The sequence below is a fragment of the Cryptomeria japonica genome, chromosome 6 (assembly GCF_030272615.1).
Source record: "Cryptomeria japonica chromosome 6, Sugi_1.0, whole genome shotgun sequence".
Taxonomy (NCBI): domain Eukaryota; kingdom Viridiplantae; phylum Streptophyta; class Pinopsida; order Cupressales; family Cupressaceae; genus Cryptomeria; species Cryptomeria japonica.
This window is the reverse complement of record NC_081410.1, coordinates 102,953,698-102,961,118: the sequence shown is the minus strand read 5'-3', so window position 1 is coordinate 102,961,118 and position 7,421 is coordinate 102,953,698.

The following is a 7,421-nucleotide window of genomic DNA, read 5'->3' as shown; positions in this document are numbered from 1 at the left end:
CCCTCGTGGAAAAGGTGGCATATGTAGATTCCTATCAAAGGGATAGGGACAAATATCATTAAGTGAAAACCGGGTAGTTTTCACACCATTGTGGAGTTGTTGGGCTAGATTCTCGACTTGTTGCCTCAACATGTCAATGTCATTAGGAGGAGGAGGTGGTGGGGGATTCCTTGATTAAGGTCATATCTGAAGTTATCTCGACCTCTTCCACCTTCATTATGGCTATGGTGTTTCGATGCTTGTCGTAATTGTGCAGTATCAAAGTCAGAGGGTAGTTTGGCTCCTTCTTAAGCAAGTCTCAAAAAATGAGCATCAACATTGTTTTTGAGGATTTCATCGAAAAGTCGATTGAAGAGGGGGTTGTGTTGTGCCCTTTCTATTGCTTCAAGAGTGGGAGTACTAGGATTTTCATCATTTGCATTTCCTCCAAGGGCTTCTTGAAATTCATTGAGATTTTCATCCTCCTCTTCTTCGATCTCTAGTTGCCTAGTCCTTGATCTGGTTTGAGCCATTTTGTTTGAAAGTTGTTTGTTGAAGTTTGGTGAAAATGATTATGAGTTGGTGATGGAATGAGAGATAAATTTTTGGTGAAGTGTTTAGCATATGGATCTCTAACACTAAAGGTTTGATGTTACCAAACTCCTTTTATGAATTGTTTTTTGTATTGTCAACAATGTTTGATATGATAAGGTATAGCAAGGTCTGAGATGTGTTATAAACCAAGCTACCTAGTAATGAGATGATGCACTCATAGACTAGTTTTAACCTACGTAGAAATTCCTCTTAGGATGAGTTTATCCTAGATGTAGAGACACTCTAAAAAGTGATGTGTTTGTTTTGATTCAAGCAATATCTAAAAAGAACTTAGGACAAGACATATTTATGTTTCTGAGAGTTGAAATGGATTGATGATGTATGAATGTGAGAGTGGATGGGAACTTCAATAAAAAATTTGTGTTACATATGGGACAAATCCTTCCTCTTCTCTCTCGAGGGTTGGTGGTTCTTCCCGAGCTTTGTTATATGTAATGCAGATGTCTAGAAAAAAGGCAGGATTGATTTTGCCTCCTTTGTTTTTATGATAACTCAAAGCTCTATATTGAGTAAAAGCTCTGTTGTTCAAAGACTCTTGATCAAATTCATTGGATTTTCCTTGAAGATATAGACGCATATGACTCAAGAAGGCTCTGTGTGAGACAAAAATTTGTCTATTGAGATAGAAAATTTTCTTTCTTTTGATGAAAGCCTTTGAGCTCAATGGTCTTTTCTTCAAATTGATATGTTGATGAAGATTCCTCTTTCTCAAAATGTGAAGGATGGTCATATAATTTGATATTTGGTTTTTCACTTTGTTTTGATTTTTTTGCCAAATGTTGGTTTTGAAAATTTGTGTTGGATGAATACTTGTTTTTGAATTGGTTTTGATTTTCTTTGACAAAAAAATAGAGCAAGCACACAAACACAATAATGTTGCCTCAAAAGGCACAAATAAGTGTGGGTTTAAATCAACCCAATCTTTGAACTTTTTGACCCCTTCTCAAATGTTTTTGTGTATGTTTTTCCAAAAGCCTGAAGTCGGCTCAATTTATCACTGGTCTGACACAAAATAAAGACACTTCAAACACCTTTTATCCCTAAGGTCAAATGGCCAGTTACGATAATTTCAGCCCACATCTTGATATTTCTTCAACTTTGGTACTATATATCTGATGCTCTGCAAAAAGGGGTGGTTAGGATATTGTCAAGACAAACACAGAACAACAAGCAACAAACAAGTGTTAGTGTTAGAAATCACAAATCAAACACTATCCTAAGCAAGCATATCAAGAGAGACACAACACATAAAATAGAAAGCTTGATAAATCTAAGAAATGCAACAAAGCATCTCAAAATGCCCTCCACCATGCTTGTAGCTTCTCCTCCCTTGTTCTTTTCCTCTCCAAGTTCCCAAATGAGTGTAGCTCTCAGTATCTTTTTGCACTATTCTGGATGTTTTATGGAGGTTCAAGATTGTAAAATGGATGATTATGATAATGCAAATGTGAACAAGCTAAAATGATATATTATCTAATTATCTAATATTAATTTTAGCCCAAAATGACAAATATAGATGATTATGCTAAATGCTCTCTAAAATTTACTATAAATTAAATGCATAAAAGATTTTAGGATCATTGATGTGCTTGAGAATGCTTGAGGCTTGAGAGTGCTTGAGGATTTGAAAATGAGGAATGTGAGCTCTATTTATAGGAAAAATGGATCAATGGATGGTTGAGATTGAGTAATCTCAACAAGGGCCAGGATTGATGGGTTTATGATCCATGTAAGGGCTTTCAATCCAATCTCGGGATGACAAATGTCAACAAGAGATGGATTGAGAGGAGAGGGAATAAGCATTAAATGCTTGACATGATTTGAGGGTTAACTTGGGAGGTAAGGTTAATGTTGAGTTGAAATGATAAAGCCATTATCCAATAAATAATGTCTTTATCCAATGGATAAACTCTTGTGCAAGAGTTAGTGAGGATAACCATGGTCAAAGCAATAAATGTTTGAAGAGACCCATGGGTCAAATGAGGGTTGAGTTAGAGGTAAAATCTCTAACCATGGGGGCAAGTAGATTTAACCATAAATGGTTACGTAAGAGTCATTAATGGTCATGTAAGAGCCATTAGTGGTTTGGAAAACTTTAGAAGTTAGCTTGTTGAACACATAAAGCATTAAATGCTTTTCAAAGACTTTGAAGGCTTTGAGAAGCGAATCCAAGTTGCTTAGGAATGTGACAATATTTAGGGGATGGATTAGGCTAATTAGGAATGATTAGGAAGTGGTTATAAGGGTCTAGAAGGGGATTTAGGATTGCAAGTGGGTTTGGTGGGTGAGGGAAAATGAGATTTAAATTAAAATAAAATTAATTTATTTCAATTGTGGTTGCAACTTGCATTTGTAGGAGAATGCAGGTGGGGAGGATTTTTTAGAGATTTAAATAAATATTTATTTATTTATTTAAAAGAAGAAAGTGGTGTAAATTAAATAAATATGGTTTATTCATTTAATTGATTGTGAATTTGGTTTAATGAATTAATTTCAATAAATTAAATTATTTATTTAATTAATAGGAGAATGGTTGAGGATGAATTAATTAAATGTTAATTTAATTAACTGTTAGCTAGTGGATTTATTAATCAAATAAATAGTAAATATTCATTTAATTAAATGGAAAGATTTATGTGACTACACTAGCAATGTGGGATAAAGTGAAAAAGTTACTTAGTAAGCTTAACTATGTGTGAAGAGAGCTATAATGGAGAACAAGCTAATAAAGGTCTAGATGGCTAAAGAAACCTATTCACACTAACATTTAGTGTATTTTTAAAAAAAACTTAGAAAATTATTTGAATATAGTTTTTATAAAGTAAACATTAAAATTTAGCTATTGATAAAATACTGAAATTGAAGTTACACGAGGCCCCATACTTAACAAATTTTATCTTTATTTTTTCAATTTTTTATGTGTACTGACAACTTGAAACTTTAGTGATATGTTTTTCACTATTTTTTAATAAATTTGAAAAGTTGTGTGTACTGAAATATAACTCTTTCCATTTGGCACCACCTTTTGTCTTAGTTATTTATCCAAAATAGACAAGAATTATATCATCTTGACATAGATTATTTTCTCTACTGCATCATATTTTTTCAAAATGTTTAAATAAATTTTAGTATTTTCCCTTGACAAGATAATCAGCCTTATATTTTAGTGTTGATGACCTACTTTCAATAAAAATAAAATATAAAATATAAAAAACTAATTAAAGTATTTCAAGATATGCATTTTGAAAAATTCACATATAAATCTACAAAAGAGTATTTTTATATTTTAAAAAAATTATTTATAAGAGTAGAAGTTGTTGAAACATTGAGTTTTTCAACAAAAAAAAAAAAATTGGTAATTGGACCCAAAGTGGTATAAAATATACATTTAGTAGACACTTCCAATTGGAAAAGTTGTGGCTCATATATTACTTTTCTATAATGAATTTATATAAACCATATGTTTGACTAAAATCAATTTCTAGTTAAAAATACTTAAATTCATTTATGCTGATAACTTAGTCTAAAACGTGACAGAGTTTTGTACTTTTACCCATAAAATTTGCATTATTTCCTTTGTCCCATAATTTGGCATTCCATAAGTGGACAGTATCAGCAACCTAAAAGTCTCTTTGCAAGGTCTTATTATCAAAGAGATGTTCCATTGTTTGTTTCTATTGAAAAATATTTTCATTTATAATTCTCCTACTGTCATCTGACTTTTTCGATTCTAGGATGATTTGAGAGACACACCTTAGTCCTCTTTAAAATCATGTAATACTTGGTACACAAGTAATTTTTAGTTGATTGTTATTCTAGCTTCCAATTCATGTACTAATTGAAATAGTTTCTTAAAAATGTATCACTTGAAAGTTATCATGTTATCCCATACTACTGACTACAACTCATCATTTGACTTCTTATATATGTTTAGAGTTCTAATAATATTCATCAAAATTTTATTATTTGACTTGACCTATCTATTTATTTGGGGTTGATAAGGGGATTGTATAAGATTGATCCCATACTTAGGGCAGATATTCAACATATCCTTTGATCTAAAACATGTGGAGTAATCAATAATAATCATTGTATGGACACCAAACCAAGTTATTATTACAATAATTATTATAATGTTGGTCAAAAAGTGTACATTCACCTTATATGTAGGATTGTGAGTTGGAATTTCCTCAACGCACTTGGTGAAGTAATCAATCACTACAAGATTCTACATTTAACCATTTTTTGGATCTTTCTATAATATCTCCAATAAATTCTACCCTCAACTATTGAGAATGAGTTTCATCTATGATCATTGCAAGGTGTAGTGCACCTACATACTTTAGCTTACCAAACAATCTTTGATAAGCATAACATTTTTGTATTGCTTTAGTAACATTGGTAAGAAAGTTGGGCCACCAATAAATCAACATAATAATGTTATGAGAAATGGTCTTAGATTAAAAATCTCTCTCACAGGTACCTTCATGATAATGATAGATTTTTATACTTGCTCTTGGTCCAAGCATTTGAGCAATAGCCCATGATAATTTCTCTATAATTGATTACTATGCATCAATGCATTCTTTTGTGATTGCTATTTCGGTGTTCTCTACTATTTTTTTATGAATAAATGAGTCACAATTCTAATAATAAGATATTCACAAATGGGTGGGTGGATACAAGATCACACCTTGAAAGTCACATAGGCACACCCTAAAATAAAACACAACAATAGAAAATAAAGCCACTAAGCAACAAGAGGAACACTAACTGGATTTGGTGGAGGGTCCCTGTCACTTGACTTTCCCCATACATTAGTAGGGTATGGAGTGACATCAAGAATATCCCAAATCTCATCTTTGTCTTTTTCTTTATCTTTGGCTTCAGTGAATGCCAAAGAAACCACCAAGGCTAGGTGATAAAACTAATTAGAACAATAGGAGACCTAGAAGGGGTACCCCAAGAGGGAGAAGCAAAGAATTGTCAACCAAGCCATGATGAGGTTTTGCGACCACCAAAGTGGAAGAGAGGAGCTTGGGATCGAGGAAATGGTGAGTGGTGAGCCAAGTGGCTCCTCCCTCTACACTGATCATGAGTAGGTGAATGGTCATAAGAGGAGGACAAAGTCAGATGGACTTTGGTAGCAGTGCAAGGGGCATTACATCAAAGTTCAAGTAGCTCCTAGAGGCGAGTTACCTACAAGGCCACCTTTCTCACTTGCACCTAAATCTATAACAAAACATTTTAAATAATATACATTTAGAGAAAGAGAAACATTGTGATCAACAATACAATGAATGAAAATAGCACAATTTCTATCTTTCCATATGTTGAAGAGAATCCCCACCCTGAAAGCATACCAAATTTGGTTACAATTATAGGGAATGTGGGGTCAATCTCCCAAAAGAGTTATGTGCTAGGAGAAAGGTTTTGGTGTAAAAGTATGGAAGAAGTCATGAATTCTATTTCAAAGTTGTTGAGCTCTACAATAGAACTAAAATAGATGTTTGAAAGATTCAATATACCAACAAAATGGGAAATGAGGGTTTCAAATACCCAATGACCCCACAAGCAAGCTTTAGAAAAGAACACATTAGGAAAAGTGGGCAAGCCTAGGCTCAACAACTAGCCAAATATTAACAAACTTGCATTGTTAGATAGAGACCAATGATTACAAATGCCATTTGTAGTTCAAAATGGGCAACATAGGAAGGTGATGAGAAAACCAGTGGTACCAAAGACGTTTCTTGTAATTGCAGAAAGTTGTATTAGGATTCCATCGCAAATCTTTCTACAAAGGTTTGGTAAAATGCACCCTAATTTTGAGCAACAACTCAATAAGAATGGTCCCCATAATAGTATCATATGTCTCCTAGTTTGAATGAGAGAGATGAAAGTGGGCTTTGAGCTCATCCCCTGACGTGATGATCGCACTAGTTCTAGAAAACAAATCTTAAGGGCTTTCAATGCCTTTTTATGGAATTGTAAGGCATGAACCCATGGTAGCCAAGCCAAAGGGAGACCTTGATTCTATAGAAGGGGAGACCACCAAATATTATTCATCCCTACAACTAGCTCTATTCCACTAAAGTCATGGCTTAAATTCCTCCCAAACACACTAGATGCTTTTGGCAACAAAAGTGCCATTGATATGAACAACTTCATTCATAAATGAATGGTTTTAAACCCATCCCCCCTTCTCGGCAGGTTGACTAATTACAAATCTCAAATAAATGCAATATCATAGAAGAATATTCTAATCTTCATTTTCAAAAAGAGCTCAAATCACCCATTTGACACAAAGAGCCAGTCCTTGATGTTGGGTAGAAAGAAATCCTAACTTGCCACTCTCGAGGGAGGCAACAAAATTCCTAGGAAACCTGATGAAAATATTTGTGGTTGTTGGAGGAAGCCCAAAGAAAATATCTAAGCAACTTCTCAAGCCTCAAGTAAGAAACCTTGGAAGGAGCCCAATAAGAAGAATAATACACATGGCTGGCCATGAGAATTTTAGAATAGTCTTCAAATTTTCCTACCAAAGGAAGAGGCTTAGTAATCCAATATCAAATATTTTTCTATTTTGGTTACAACCGCATTCCAAAGAGCCATCATCAAAGCTTGAAAGTCAAAGGGAATGTCCAAAAAACTAAATATTTCACCATGCAATCCACTTCCAACCAAAGATGTGAAGCCAAGATGGCACAGGGAGAGTTGATTACTGATATTACTAGATTTAATGCCACTAGTGGTGAAGCCTGAGGCAAGGCTAAGCTTCCAGAAGCTTGAGCACCCTCCTTAAATATTTTTCTCCTCTTTAATGATAG